This window comes from Palaemon carinicauda, chromosome 31 (genome assembly GCF_036898095.1).
Source record: "Palaemon carinicauda isolate YSFRI2023 chromosome 31, ASM3689809v2, whole genome shotgun sequence".
NCBI classification, from domain to species: domain Eukaryota; kingdom Metazoa; phylum Arthropoda; class Malacostraca; order Decapoda; family Palaemonidae; genus Palaemon; species Palaemon carinicauda.
This window is the reverse complement of record NC_090755.1, coordinates 14,173,237-14,189,241: the sequence shown is the minus strand read 5'-3', so window position 1 is coordinate 14,189,241 and position 16,005 is coordinate 14,173,237. Positions and strand designations below refer to the sequence as shown.

The 16,005-nt window shown below is 40.0% G+C and overlaps 1 protein-coding gene across 1 annotated transcript in view; it reads left to right on the top strand.

Annotated features, from left to right (window-relative positions):
* Positions 1–594: 594 nt before the first annotated feature.
* LOC137624314 (acyl-coenzyme A thioesterase 3-like) overlaps positions 595–16,005 on the top strand; it is a 44,303-nt gene continuing 28,892 nt past the window's right edge. Inside the window, exon 1 of the mRNA XM_068354975.1 lies at positions 595–652. The gene's annotated coding sequence lies outside the window, so the exon portion shown is untranslated. The remainder of the gene's footprint in view (positions 653–16,005) is intronic.

Here is a 16,005-nt window from a genome sequence, read left to right as displayed (position 1 = left end):
ACAAATAACCAAGAAGTGTTGACTATAAAAAGTTGGGCTGATTATTCTGTTTGAACAAGTAACTTACTACAGGAGCCTCACCTTTCTTTTTATGAACTACTGGGTGGAAGGAGGCCACGGTGATATGTGCTAGATGACCATAGGCGCAAAAAGTTATTTTTTTTTTTTAATATTTATATCTGGAATTAATATGCCAGTTCTATAATATTTTTCACAAACCTCCTCCTTAGATTCATAAATATTTTTGAGTCACCTAATTCTTTGTTTTTGCCAAAGGCATCTTTTGCCATGGATATTATCTTCTTGATCTCTTGCATTTTCCATTACTAATGACAGTGCATCTCAAAAAAAATTAAAACTATCGGTTTGCTCAACTAATATAACATTGATTTGTACACTTGTCCTGCGGAGAGGTGGGTTATCTTTGGTGATAACCTTTTTATCATAATTTTTTACTGACAAACCTCTCTCTTGTCAAATGGTCTATAGTAATGATTAAAGCTTGAAGTTTATCACGAGTCTGCTACAAATTAATGCTGTCTCATCAGACATCAATAGCTTCCATATCTTTCAAGTACTCATCATCGTTACACCGTATAAAAATGAAGAGCTCAGGTGATAAACTGCTCAGTCTTACACCTCTCTTGACAAGGTGAGTTTCTCATTCATCATTTTCTCCTTTCATTGTTGCTCCCTCTTCTTCAATATATATACTTAACAATCTAAGCTTTTTCCATCCATATTTATCTGTTCTAGTATCCTCCTAAAGTCTTCATACCTAACCTGATCAAAAGACTTTTCAAAGTCAACAAAACAAACTTGAATTTCCCCTATCACTTGTATTGCTCTCCCCAAGATTTTGAAATTGAAAATTGCATTTCTTGTCTGTTCTTTATCTCTCATATACTGTTCATTGCCAATCTCTTGGGATAGCTTATTTCTTGTTCTACTATTATCATCATCATTATTATTATTATTATTATTATTATTATTATTATTATTATTATTATTATTATTATTATTATTATTATTATTATTATTATTATTGTTGTATTATTTCTGTTATTATTATTATTATTATTATTATTATTATTATTATTATTATTATTATTATTATTATTATTATTATTATTATTATTATTACTTGCAAAGCTACAACCTTAATTGGAAAAGCAGGATGCTACAAGCCCTGGGACCCCAACAGGCAAAATAGCCCATTGAGGAAAGGAAACAAAATAAAATATTTTAACAGTAACATAAAAATAAATATTTCCTAGATAAACTATAAAAACTTAAACAAAACAAGAAGAGAAATTAGATAGAATAGTTTGCCCGAGTGTACCCTCAAGCAGGAGAACTTTAACCCAAGACAGTGGAAGACCATGGTACAGAGGCTATGGCACTAACCAGGACCAGAGAACAATGGTTTGATTTTGGGGTGTCCTTCTCCTAGAAGAGTTGCTTACCATAAATTAGAGTGTCTTCTTGATATTTTATGACCTAAATCATGATACTGATAGTCCGGTGTTTATTGCACTAAGGTGATCTATTCCTGTATTGCAGGCTCTTCATCTTCATATATTCTTTCTACCATTTCCATCAGTGATGTACTCTCCCAGAGAAACCTTCTAGTGTACTGAACCTCAATTCCATACTTTTGCTCATGGGGCTGAGATTCTGAAAGGCCTCCTCATTCCCAGCTCTTGGTTGGAATGCCCATTGTAGTTTGTTATTCAAGTATGCCATAAATATTACATTGTTCTGTTTTAGGTTCTTCAAGTTCACATGTACCGTTTGTTCTTACACGGACAGGAACCCTTCGTCATTCTTATGGGTGTACAACCAATTCTACCAGAACAAAGAAATAGTGTGCATATGGCAAATGTGTACCTTCTCAATAAGTGGCTATTCTTCTTATGGACGGCATCCTGGATAGTTCTACCACATTATGATCACATCAGACTGTCTGTGAAAGTGTCCTTTTCTTTCAGTGTGCTTTTTCTTTGTACACAGTGATCAAAGAATTGTTTTTCAGCTACAGTGCAGGTAAAAACACTCAAGTAAGGAAGTATTTGTAGCAAAATGAACAAGGTTACAAGCGACTACCTGTACATAGAAAATGCGATTGAAAAATCATGTCTTCTTTACGTCCAGAAGTCCTGGCAGAAAAAAGCTCCAGTGTTTTGATAGTGTTGAATTACAGTACTACAGTACTTGGTTTTCATTAGGGTAACCTTTTTCTATTTCAATGGTTGGGCTTTAATGATGATGACTAGTGGAAAGAAAGTTTGAATAAGTAAATTTAAATAAACAATTAAGGTAAATTTTCACATCTTAACATCTTTTACGTCTTGTAAAAACGAGAATATGGTGTTATAATTAGGGGAGTTTTGAATCTTTTTCGATAATGATTTCTGGCAGAAATATGATATTTTCATACAATAAATTTTTTAACATACTTACCCGGTAGATATATACAGTATATAGCTTACGTCCCTGACGTCGCGGCAGAAATTTCAAAACTCGCGACAATCGCCGATTGGGTAGCCAGGTGTACCACCAGTGCGCCCTCTACCCAGGTACCTGGAACCATTCCAGTCATTCCTCAGATCTTCCATGTCCTTTAGTCTGTAGAGAGGAGGAGGGGGGGAATTATATTACATATAACTACTGGCTAAGTATGTTCAAAAATTTATTTTATTATGAAAATAGTTTTAAATATCTGACTTACCCGGTAGTTATATATATATATAGCTGATTGACACCTTTGGTGAAGGGTCAGAGAGAGCCATCATTGTTGGAATTTACATAAGAGTTAATAAACAAGCTTAAGGGTTCGTACCTGATAAGGAAGCTGACTTCAATGAATTCCTGCCTCATTATGTCTGCTTTCCTTACGAGATCCAGCGATCCACCCAGGAGGCTGAAGACCTCTAGGAGCTGTCAAACCGGTGTAAATACCTCTATGTGACAGGACCTCCTCCAATACCTTTGTTCCGGGCTCTCTCAAGGAACAAAATGACCACCTGACTAAAATCAATGATTGTGGAAGACTGCGTCCAATCTCCACAAACAATCATAAAAACAACAGTTCCAAGGGAAGAAAAAGGGTGTTAGGTTATGGGAATGTAGTGGTAGATCCTTCTCCCACTACTGCACTCGCTGCTACGAATGGTCCCAGAGTGTAGCAGTCCTCATAAAGAGTCTGGACACGTTTCAAATAATTTGAGGCGAACACAGATTTACTCCTCCAAAAGGTTGTGTCCATAATGCTCTGCAAAGATCTATTCTGCTTGAAGGCTACAGAAGTTGCTACAGCTCTAACTTCATGTGTCTTGACTTTCAAAAGCTTGAGGTCTGCCTCACTACGTGATTGAGCTTCTCTTATTAACCCTTTTACCCCCAAAGGACATACTGGTACGTTTCACAAAAGCCATCCCTTTACCCCCATGGACGTACCGGTACGTCCTTGCAAAAAAATGCTATAAAAATTAGTTTTTCATATTTTTTGATAATTTTCTGAGAAAATTCAGGCATTTTCCAAGAGAATGAGACCAACCTGACCTCTCTATGACAAAAATTAAGGCTGTTAGAGCAATTTTAATAAAATATACTGCAAAATGTGCTTGGAAAAAAATAACCCCCTGGGGGTTAAGGGTGGGAAATTTCCAAATACCCCGGGGGTAAAAGGGTTAAGAGCCTGATGAAGAAGGATAGAGCGTTCTTCGACATCTGTAACAAGGGCTTCTTGAACGAGCACCAAAGAGCTTTTGACTTGCCTCGTAACTCTTTCGTTCTGTCCAGGTAGAACTTCAGGGCTCTTACTGGGCACAGGACCTTCTCCAATTCCTCACCAACCACATCTGAAAGGTTCGGAATCTCAAAAGCCTTGGGCCAGGGTTGAGAAGGGCATTCGTTCTTGGCAAGAAAGCCTAGCTGCAAGGAGCAGATAGCTTTATCATCTCTAAAGCCAATGTTCTTACTAAAGGCATGAATCTCACTGACCCTTTTAGCTGTCGCCAGACTGACCAAGAATAGGGTCTTCATAGTGAGGTCCTTAAATGAAGCCGAGTGTAAGGGCTCAAACCTGTCACTCATTAGGAACTTCAGGACTATATCCAGATTCCAAGCTGGTGTTTCCTGGTACCGTTCCATAGTTTCAAAGGATTTGACAAGATCCTGCAGGTCTTTATTATTAGAAAGGTCCAAGTTCCTATGCCTGAAGACGGCCGCTAACATGCTCCTGTATCCCTTAATGGTAGAAGATGAAAATCTACGTTTCCTTCTAAGGTATAACAGGAAGTCAGCAATCTGAGTCATAGAGGTACTGGACGAGGAAACAGAGTTGACCCTGCATCCTCTAAAAACCTCCCACTTGGATTGGTAAACCTTGATGGTAGAAGTCCTCCTTGCTCTTGCAATAGCCCTAGCTGCCTCCTTCGAAAAACCTCTAGCTCTTGAGAGTTTTTTGATAGTCTGAAGGCAGTTAGATGTAGAGCTTAGAGGTTTTGACAGTACCTTTCCAAGTGGGGTTGTTTGAGTAGATCTACTCTTAATGGAAGGCTTCTCAGGGTGTCCACCATCCATTCTAGTACCTCTGTGAACCACTCTCTTGAGTGGCCAAAAGGGGACAACTAGAGTCAATCTGGTTCCCTCATGTGACACAAACTTTTGCATCACTTTGTGCAGAATCTTGAACGGAGGGAATGCGTACACGTCCAGGTGGGACCAGTCTAAAAGGAAAGCGTCTATGTGGACTGCTTCGAGATCTGGCACTGGGGAGCAGTATGTCTCTAACCTCTTCGTCTTCGAGGTTGCGAACAGGTCTATACAAGGACGACCCCAAAGCCGTCACAGATTCTTGCAGACCTCTTGATGAAGTGTCCATTCTGTGGACAGAACTTGACCTCTCCTGCTGAGACTGTCTGCCATCATGTTCTTTTCCCCCTGAAGGAACTTTGTTACAAGGGTTACATTCTTCTTTTTTGCCCAGTAGAGAAGACCCCTCGCAGTCTCGTAAAGGGACCTCGAGTGGGTTCCGCCTTGTTTGACCATGTGGGCCAATGCTGTAGTGTTGTCGGCATTGACCTGCACCACTCTGTTCAATACTGACCCTTCGAAGCCTTTGAGGGCCAACAGGACTGCTAACAGCTCCTTCTGGTTGATGTGGAGGCTCTCCTGATCTTTTGTCCACAGACCCGAGATCTCCAACTTGCCAAGTGTTGCTCCCAACCCCGAGTCCAAGGCGTCGGAACACAAGGTCTGGGTTCCTCTGTTCCAGGGGAGAGACCTTCTTGAAGTTTGCCAGGATCGTTCCACCACTGAAGGAAACTGCTTACGGATTCCATAATGGGGATGCATTTTGTCTCTAGATCCTTTTCCTTATCCCAATGACGATTGAGGTGGAACTGAAGAGGGCGAAGATTCAGCCTTCCCTGAGAGACAAACTGCTCCAACGAGGAGAGGGTTCCCAGCACTCATCCACTCTCTCACAGAACACTTTCGTTTCTTTAGAAAGGAATGAAGTTTCAGGGGGGCTTGCTCCGTCTTGAGGCTGACGGAAAAGCCCGAAAAACTTGACTGAATCTCCATCCCTAAAAAAGGATCTTTTGGGATGGTGTCATTTGAGACTTGTCTCTGTTTATAAGACCACCCAGGTCTTCTGATAACCTCAATGTCATCTGTAGATCCTCCAGGCAGCGATTGTAGTGGGTTGGCCAGGGCACCAACCACCCGTTGAGATACTACCGCTGGAGAGTTATGGGGTCCTTTGACTGGCCAGACAGTATTGCATTGGGTCCTTGTCTCTGGTTACGGTTCACTTTCCCTTTGCCTACATATACACCGGATAGTCTGGTCTATTCTTTACAGATTCTCCTCTGTCCTCATACACCTGACAACACTGAGATTACCATACAATTCTTCTTCACCGAAGGGGTTTACTACTGCACTGTAATTGTTCAGTGGCTACTTTCCTGTTGTTAAGGGTAGAAGAGACTCTTTAGCTGTGGTAAGCAGCTCTTCTAGGAGAAGGATACTCCAAAATCAAACCAATGTTCTCTTGTCTTGGGTAGTGCCATAGCCTCTGTACCATGGTCTTCCACTTCCTTGGGTTAGAGTTTTCTTGCTTGAGGGTACACTCGGGGACCCTGTTCTGTCTTGTTTCTCTTCCTCTTGTTTTGTTCACGTTTCTGTAGTTTATATAGGAAATATTTATTTTAATGTTATTACTCTTCTTGAAAATTTATTTTTTCTTGTTTCCTTTCCTCACTGGGCTATTTTCCCTGTTGGAGCCACTGGGCTTATAGGATCCTGCTTTTCCAACTAGGGTTGTAGCTTAGCAGTTAATAATAATAATAATAATAATAATAAGCTCTGAGTAGCCGGTCGTCCAGATACTGGGAGGCTCTGATACCTCTTGAATGCAATATGCTTGTTACATTTAACATCAGCTTCATGAATATTTGAGGGGCGGTGCTGAGGCCGAAACACAGGGCCCGAAACTGGAAAACTTCCACCTTGTAAACGAACCTCAGGTAATCCTTGAAGCTCGGATGAACGGTGATGTGGAAGCAAGCATCCTGGAGGTCTAAAGAGACCATCCAGTCATCCTTTTTTACTGCTGCTAGGACTGACATAGATGTCTCCATGGAGAACTTTGTTTTCTGAACGAAGGCGTTGAGAGCATTTACGTCTAGGACTGGTCTCTACCCCCCCCCCCCCCCCCCCGAGTTCTTGGGACCCAGGAATGAGCGGTTGTAGAAACCTGGTGACCGCAAATCTCGCACCCTCTCTATTGCCTCCTTCACCAACAAGAGAGATATTTGAAGTTGCATAGCCTGCCTCTTTGACTCCTCTCTGTATCTGGCAGAGCGCTATCGGAGCTACTACTAAAGGAGGTTTCCCTATGAAAGGGATTTTTTATCCCTCCTTCAGTAACTGTACGGACCAAAGATCTGCTCCCCTCTTCTCCCAAGCTCGCTAGAAGTTGTTTAGTTTGGCTCCTACAGCTGTCTGAAGGCGAATGCAGTCAGATTCCGCTTCGCCCTGGTCTGGATCCTCTTCTCCTTGCTCTCCTTCCCTAGGGTCTGGAACTACCCCTACTGAAAGTTTTCCCTCGAAAGGGCTGTGAAAACTGAGGGAATGGAGCTTCTTCCTTCAGCTTGCGATTAGTGAAGGAAGTAGGTGTGTGGCCTTTTGGGTTAAAGTGGAAGAAACCTCTCTGACTAACTCTAGTGGAAAAAGAGAGGAAGAAAGAGGTGCGTACAGCAATTCTGACTTCTGAAAGGGTGTAACCCCAATGGACAGAAAAGAACACATTTGGGCTCTTTTCTTAAGGACCCCCCGCCGAGAAAAGGGCTGCCAACTCATTGGATCCATCCCTTAAGGCTTTATCCATGCATGACATGATGTGGATGAGACTGTGTGTCAACATCCTTTAAGGCAGAAACCTTTTTCCCCAAGGCTCCCAGAGTCCAGTCATAAAAATTGAATACCTCCAAGGCTCTGAAGCCCCCTTCGAGATGATGATCAAGTTCTGAAGTTGACCAGAGAATTTTGGTCCTCTGGCTGCGCGGCGCTCGGCGCCGTCACGTCTGGCTGCGCGGCGCTCGGCGTCGTCACGTCTGGCTGCGCGGCGCTCGGCGTCGTCACGTCTGGCTGCGCGGCGCTCGGCGTCGTCACGTCTGGCTGCGCGGCGCTCGGCGTCGTCACGTCTGGCTGCGCGGCGCTCGGCGTCGTCACGTCTGGCTGCGCGGCGCTCGGCGTCGTCACGTCTGGCTGCGCGGCGCTCGGCGTCGTCACGTCTGGCTGCGCGGCGCTCGGGGTCGTCACGTCTGGCTGCGCGGCGCTCGGCGTCGTCACGTCTGGCTGCGCGGCGCTCGGGGTCGTCACGTCTGGCTGCGCGGCGCTCGGCGTCGTCACGTCTGGCTGCGCGGCGCTCGGCGTCGTCACGTCTGGCTGCGCGGCGCTCGGCGTCGTCACGTCTGGCTGCGCGGCGCTCGGCGTCGTCACGTCTGGCTGCGCGGCGCTCAAATTCTAACCACTAACTCTCAGCCAAAATAACACATTCTTCGCAACGATCACCCAACTCACAAACTTTACCTCTACATTTTACACAAATGGAGTGGGGATCAATAGAGGCTTTAGCAAGACAGGTCTTACAACCTCTCACCCACTTTCTATAAGTTGAAGAAGAGTCAGACATTTTGAATATCTAGAAGAGATCAAATGAGCAAGGGTCAAAATAACAAAATTCAATAGTGGTTCAAGAAAATCCAAAAGCAAATCCAAACGAGCAAAAGCCAAAACCAAATTGTACATCACCAAGATAACTGCAATTATTCAGGTTAACAGCGAGTGAAAACCCAGCGATGTCACCGGTGCGGCAGCAGGGAAGATCTGAGGAATGACTGGAATGATTCCAGGTACCTGGGTAGAGGGCGCACTGGTGGTAGGCTACACCTGGCTACCCAATCGGCGATTGCCGCGAGTTTTGAAATTTCTGCCGTGACGTCAGGGACGTAAGCTATATATATAACTACCGGGTAAGTCAGATGTTTAAAACCATAGTTTATGTTATGGTTGGTCGACTACCATAACTGAAAAGCCATGATTTTGCTCGAGCCTACATATCGTAATCAATTACATTCTAATACCTTACAACATAAGGCATAACAGTCTAATTGCGTGACATTTTTATCAACTTTCTTAAACTATGTTGTTTTCACCAGTCATCATCATATTATTACTAGCTAAGCTACAACCCTAGTTGTAAAAGCAGGATGCTATAAGCCCATTGGCTCCAACAGCAAAAATAGCCCAGTGAGGAAAGGAAAAACTAAAAACTAAAATATTTTATGAAGAGTAACATCATTAAAATAAATATTTGCTATATAAACTTTAACAAAACAAGAAGAGAAATTAGATATAATAGTATGCCCGAGTGTACCCTCAAGCAAGAGAACTCTAACCCACGATGGTGGAAGACCATGGTACAGAGGCTATGGCACTACCCAAGACTAGAGAACAATGGTCTGATTTTGGAGTGTCTTCCTCCCAGAAGAACTGCTTACCATAGCTAAAGAATCTCTTCTACCCTTATCAAGAGGAAAGTGGCCACTGAACAATTACAGTACAGTGCACTAACCCCTTGGGTGAAGAAGAATTGTTTGGTAATCTCAGTGTTATCAGGTGTATGAGGAGAGAGAATATGCAAACAATAGGCCAGGCTATTTGGTGCATGTGTAAGCAAAGGGAAAATGAATTGTAACCAGAGAGCAGGATCAAATGTAGTACTGTCTGGCCAGTCAAAAGAAGCCATAACTCTCAAGTGTTAGTATCTCAACGGGTGGCTGGTGCTAGTATTGCTGGTAATAAAGTAGGTCACCGTAATATTGATTTCACCAGTCCTGAACACAAAAGGAGTCATCGTAATAAAGTGTGTGACCGTTATGTTGTTTCGGCCAGTCATCATCACATAAAGGTAATTGAAAGTGTGTCACCGCAGGCAAAATCAAGTCATAGTGATGAAATATGATAGAAAAAAAACAACGTAGCCTTTTGTTTGCCAGGACTTTCAGGCACATAGAAAACGTGATTCTCCATTTCCTTTTCTGTGGTGTTTCGGAAGTGTTCATCATGTTACAAATACCTCCATCCTTTTTTTATCTAAAGGTTTATTGATATTTGCTCTTATGCTCGGAATTTAACATTACCTCATTATTCCTATGTTCTGGGAGCTACTATTTTGGCGTTAATTATTAATCATAACTTAAAGGGTAAATACACTACCCCGCCCCCCCGGCCCCCCATTACACAACATATTTAAGATCCGTAGTCCATTTCCAAACGTTTTTATTCTATACAATATAACAGTCGGAGCGATAATAAGCAAATTAGGACGCTTGGCCGTAGCACTACAAACTACAGTACCCCCAAAATTATCTGCAGCCTAAAATGTGGTGATATTTTTCATTTGTTCGTTGATATTCTGCGAAGACGTCATTCACTCGTTTGATTGTGTTCACTGATTCAATAGATATGTATATATCTCATTCTCACAAGTTTAAACATGTTACCTCTTCCTGTTTTAGTAACTTCAAATGTTTTCTCCTTATTACAAGATTTCATATTATAGTATTCTCATATTAATAACAGGCCTACCTATCTTGGACTTGACTTAATTCAGTGTTTACGTCTTTACTCATTCTACCCCTCTGTAAATACATTTCCCAATATGTCAATTTCAAATGGGTTAGCTTGTGTTTCAAAAAGCTCTCGTTTTTGCCGTGATTACCGTATTACATCAAATTTTCATAACAATTACCTGCCTTGGACAAGTTTACCTGAAAGACGCCATTCTTTTATGTCTGCTTTTCCGCTAACCAATCACAGCCTAAATCCTTTCCTATCTCTATGTAGCCATAGCCCATCTTACGTGGGCACCCTGATGTCCCTTAGTACGTGTCATACTGTTTGGTTGTTCTCTTATTGTTTGTCACGTAGCAAAGCGTATTGGTTGTAGTTATTCATACATGAAAGTCGTAGCAAAGTTCTGTGGCATTTACAATAGTACCTCAACTGTAATTAACAGGAACTTCATCACAAACGTAAGGTAACGCTTTTCCTTCTTTTTTTCATTAAAGGGTTTGTGACCTGGGAAGAAAAAACACACCACTCTTACAAAATACCCTAGAATCAATAAACCACGGGGATGGAAAACACAACTCGATAAGTACCGCTTGATAGTGTGATGTTACTGTATTTTGTTCTTTGCGAGCAACGGCAGAGCAAAAACAATTGGATAACTGTTTATGCTGTTGTTTTCTCTTTGGTAAAATTATGGTTACAAACAACATTCTAAATGAAAAAAAATTTTATAGTTTTTTTTCACTTGTTTTACCTGACAATATATTAACCACAAAAGCGCTGGGTGGGATTCCTAATGATATATTACCGAAAATAATGTTTCACTGAATTTGATCTTCATTTCAACAACAAATAAACCAAAAGCCTGTTAGCAACTGTCTATGAACAGGGATATTTGTTTTAGAAATGTAATGGTTCTTGCATCGCCATGTGCTCACTTCCCTCGCGGAAAAAAAGTCAAGCTCCAAGTTTCATTTGCAGAGAAAAATGTGTAATTTTCAAAGAATACAGACGTCTTGCTATGTGAAACATCTGACACTTAGTATAACAGCTTTTCCGTCCGTAACTATAATAAAACCGTAAAATTCCGGTTCATTTGGGGAGGGGGAGGGTCTAACAGAACAGTTGATTTACCCCAAGAATAGAAATCAAATTCAGAGGAACATTATTTAATAAAAGGAAAAAAGGTATATTTTAATAGAAAAAATTTCCCTGACCTGATCTATAATTTCACCCGTCACACATCACAATGACAAAAAGGGTTTTTTCCAAATTAAAACCTGTAACTTCGTTAATAGAGGTTTCCTTCATTAATATATGGTATTCCAAATAGTGTACTTACAATGACCTATTCAAATATGAGAGTTTCAATGTTCTAACTAATATTGCATTTCGCCATCTTGATTTAAACTATCACGAGGAATTGCTCTATCCTTTATTTAATATTAAGCAGGTGTAGATCTGAGTCATACTGCATTTAAATAACTAAAGCAAGTGTTTACACAATCAATAACGGTATAATTAATCTACAATTAATAATAAAGAGAGAAGAAATACTCACCTGAACAGTTGGGGGTTTCTTAACGTGAAGTTAATCCAGAATAAAGGAAAATTTGGGAAACAAGTTACGGTTCCAGTATTTTGTTCCAGTAATTGTAAGCAATTGGCGTCTTACTAATTAATAACCTTACTTAATTACTATCAGTCTTTTATAATGTGAATACTATTTATAGATATTTATCAAATATTTGATAAATTATCAATCTTGCAAAATGGTGCATCAGTAATTATATACGTTCGTAAATTAGGTTTTAAAAGAATATGTTGTTATAAATTTTTGTTTGGGCTATGATGATATTAATATGATTTTAACCAAAGACAGATTTTTGCTTTTGATTAAATGCTTGTCATTTTATATATCACACAAAATTAGATATTTATGATATATCTCAAAAGTTATATATTAACTCATAATTTCATGGGCTTTAAAATCTATTACAAGAAAATCAGGGAACATCAATAATCTTCTAAAAGGATACGACAATAGTCATTGGCCATTTAAATCCCAGTTAAGAATTTATTTAAAAGGTACAAAGCCGCTCTACAATGACAATGCCCTATTACTAGGTAATAGGTTGACAGGGCACCAGCCACCCGTTGAGATACTACCGCAAGAGAGGTATGGGGTCCTTTGACTGGCCACACAGTAATACATTGGATCCTTCTATCTGGTTACGGTTCATTTACTCTTTGCCTACACATACAATGAGTAGTCTGGACTATAATGTTCTTCGTTCCATTTCTATATATCTGCCTATTTGATTTAATTTGTTGGTGACTTTTAACTGTTAATATACACATGTATGTCCTAATGAATCAGTTATCATTATATATATATATATATATATATATATATATATATATATATATATATATATATATATATATATATATATATATATATATATATATATATATATATATATATATACTGTATAATATTGTTATTATTACCTCCGCCAACGAAGTTGGAAGGAGGTTATGTTTTACCCCCTGTTTGTGTGTGTGTTTGTTTGTGAACAGCTTCCTGTCCACAAGTTTAATCGTAGATCAATGAAACTTGCAGGGATGAGCTGGTATGTAAAAAGCTGATAATAATTAAATTTTGGAAGGTCAAGGTCAAAGGTCGATGTCAAAGCCCAAGCAAAATGTCCAATTCACGTAATCAGCCATGAGTTTGGAAATCGTTGTCACAGAGACTTCAAACTTGGTTCATATTTGAGTGTATGAAAACCCACACTAATTAGTAGCCTACATGTTTAGGTCAACGGTCAAGGTTAAGGTTGAGCAAAAGTTCGAGAAATAACCTGCCATGGCGGAGGTCTGTGTGCTCTGTTGAGTGCCTCTCTAATTATTATTATTAATTATTATTATTATTATTGACATGCACTTACCGGGAACTGGATCAAACCGGTATATCATGACCCTGATAAGTAGTAGCCCTACGTGAGGATAAAAATGTTACCGGCGTGCGATAAGGAAAGTCTACGATAATGGATTGGTGATTCTCGATTTGATTCATTCGAAAGATAAGAATGGTGATAAGCTATCGCTGGGGGCCCATTTAAAACGCACAATGTACTACAGATATAAATGAATCTCCTATCACAAGCCTACGCTGGTCTAAGAGTGACATTACACCCTATTTCTTTCTATAATTTGCGGTCAAACAAGGTTAATGGCATGCATTTTACCAACTTACTTTCATTATTATTATTATTATTACTTGCTAAGCTACAACCCTAGTTTGGAAAAGCGGGATGCTATAAGCCCAGGGGCTCCAACAGGGAAAATGGCTCAGTGAGGAAAGGTAACAAAGACAAATAAAATATTCTACGAAGAGAAACAAGATTAAATCAAATATCTCCTATATAAACCATAAAAATTTTAACAAACCAAGAGGAAGAGAATAAGATAGAATAGTGTGCCCAAGTGTACCCTCAAGCAAGAGAAGTCTAACCCAAGACAGTGGAAGACCATGGTACAGAAGCTATGTCACTACCCAAGATTAGAGAACAGTGGTTTGATTTTGGAGTGTCCTTCTCCTAGAAGAGCTGCTTACTATAGATAAAGAGTCCCTTCTACCCTTACCAAGAGGAAAGTACCCACTGAACTATTACAGTGCAGTAGTTAACCACTTGAGTGAAGAAGAATTTTTTGTTTAATCTTTGTGTTGCCAGGTGTATGAGGAAAGAGGAAAATGTGGAAAGAATAGGACAGACTAGTTAGTGTATGTGTAGGCAAGAGAAAATTGAGCCGTAACCAAGAAGAGGGATCCAATGCAGTACTATCTGGCTAGCCAAAGGACCCAATAACTCTCTAGCAGTAGTATATCATCAGGTGGCTGGTGCCTTGCCCAGCCTATTACTTATCAAGAATCAATTTGGGGAGTAGTCTCTTACTATTCCGAACGTATTCTTCTTTAGTCTGATTGCTCACAGCAAACCAACCTAGTATGGGTGTGCCTGACTAGTACAGCTTTCCTGAACCTGGCGATACACAAACCCTTTCACCACGCCAAGGTATCCCCACTCACTTTAAGGGTGAGTCACTGCGCAATTCGCATTTTTGTGTAGGTCCGGCAACAACAAATCTCAAGGACCTCCCTGGGCGCCATGCACTTCAACTACGCCGCTGACAGAAACGTATATCAGGAAAGAAGATAAAAAATTAAGGATATAAAATTTACGATAATAACAGAAACATAACAAGGGGGTTAATACTGATAAGAGATAAAGAAGAATTTGGAAGTGAAGCAGTTAAAGTGAATAGAGAGGAGAAGATACACATGTAGCCCTATGGATAAGAATAGACGATTGCCGCATTAAGATTAGATTAGGTGTTAAGAGAAGTAAAAGAATAAAAACAGATCAGTATATCTGTTTTTTAGGGTTATAGTGGCCGATGTGGCAACGTTCCTGACTGATGAACTCCTGCCACCTCACAATCCTTGTGAGCTAAGGAGTGCGGATTGGGAGATCCTACTATTATTATTAGCCAAGCTACAACCCTAGTTAAAAAAGCAAGATGCTATAAGCCCAAGGGCTCCAATAGGGAAAAATAGCCCAGTGAGGAAAGGAAATAAAGAAATAAATAAATGATGAGAACAAATTAACAATAAATCATTCTAAAAACAGTAACAACGTCAAAACATATATATCATTATTATTATTACCACCGGCCAAGCCACAACCCCAGGTGGAAAAGCAGGACGCTACAAGCCTAGGGGGCCCCAACAGGGAAAACAGCCCAGCGAAGAAAGGAAACAAGAAAAAACAAAACACTCCAAGAGGAGTATCAACACCAAAATAAATATCTCCTATACAAACCACAAAACTTTAACCAAACAGCGTGCCCAAGTGCACCCTCAAGCAAGAGAACTCCAACCTAAGACAGTGGAAGACTACGGCACAGAGGCCATGGCACCACCCAAGACTAGAGAACAATGGTTTGATTTTGATTTTATATAAACTACAAAAGAACTTATGTCCACCTGTTAAAAAAAAAGATGCTACAACTTTGAACTTTTGAAGTTCTACTGATAACTTGGTCACAGGTGGAATAAAATTTCTAGAATACTGTGTAGTATTGAGCCTCATGATGGAGAAGGCCTGGCTATTTGAATTAACTGCCTGCTTAGTATTACAAACAAGATGGAATTGTCCAGGGAGATTTGAATGTGAAAGATGATCAGAGTTATGAAAAATCTTATGCAACATGCATAATGAACTAATTGAACGACGGTGCCAAAGATTAATATCTAGATCAGGAATAAGAAATTTAATAGACCGTAAGTTTCTGTCCAACAAATTAAGATGAGAATCAGCAGCTGAACACCAGACAAAATGCTCAAAACAAGGTAGAATGAAAGAATTAAAAAACTTATTCAGAATAGATTGATCACCGAAAATCTTGTAAGACTTTCTCAATAAGCCAATTTTTTGTGCAATTGAAGAAGACACAGACCTAATGTGTTTCTAAAAGTAAATTTGCTGTCGAGAATCACACCTAAAATTTTAGAAGAGGCATACAAATTTAAAAAAACATAACAATACTGAGATCCGGATGTTGAGGACCCACCGTCCTTGACCTACTTACAATCATACTTTGAGTTTTGTTAGGATTCAACTTCATACCCCATAATTTGCACTATGCACTAATTTTAGCTAAATCTCTATTAAGGGATTCACTAACCCCAGATCTACATTCAGGAGATGGAATTGAGGCAAAGAGAGTAGCATCATCTGCATACGCAACAAGCTTGTTTTCTAGGCCAAACCACATGTCATGTGTATA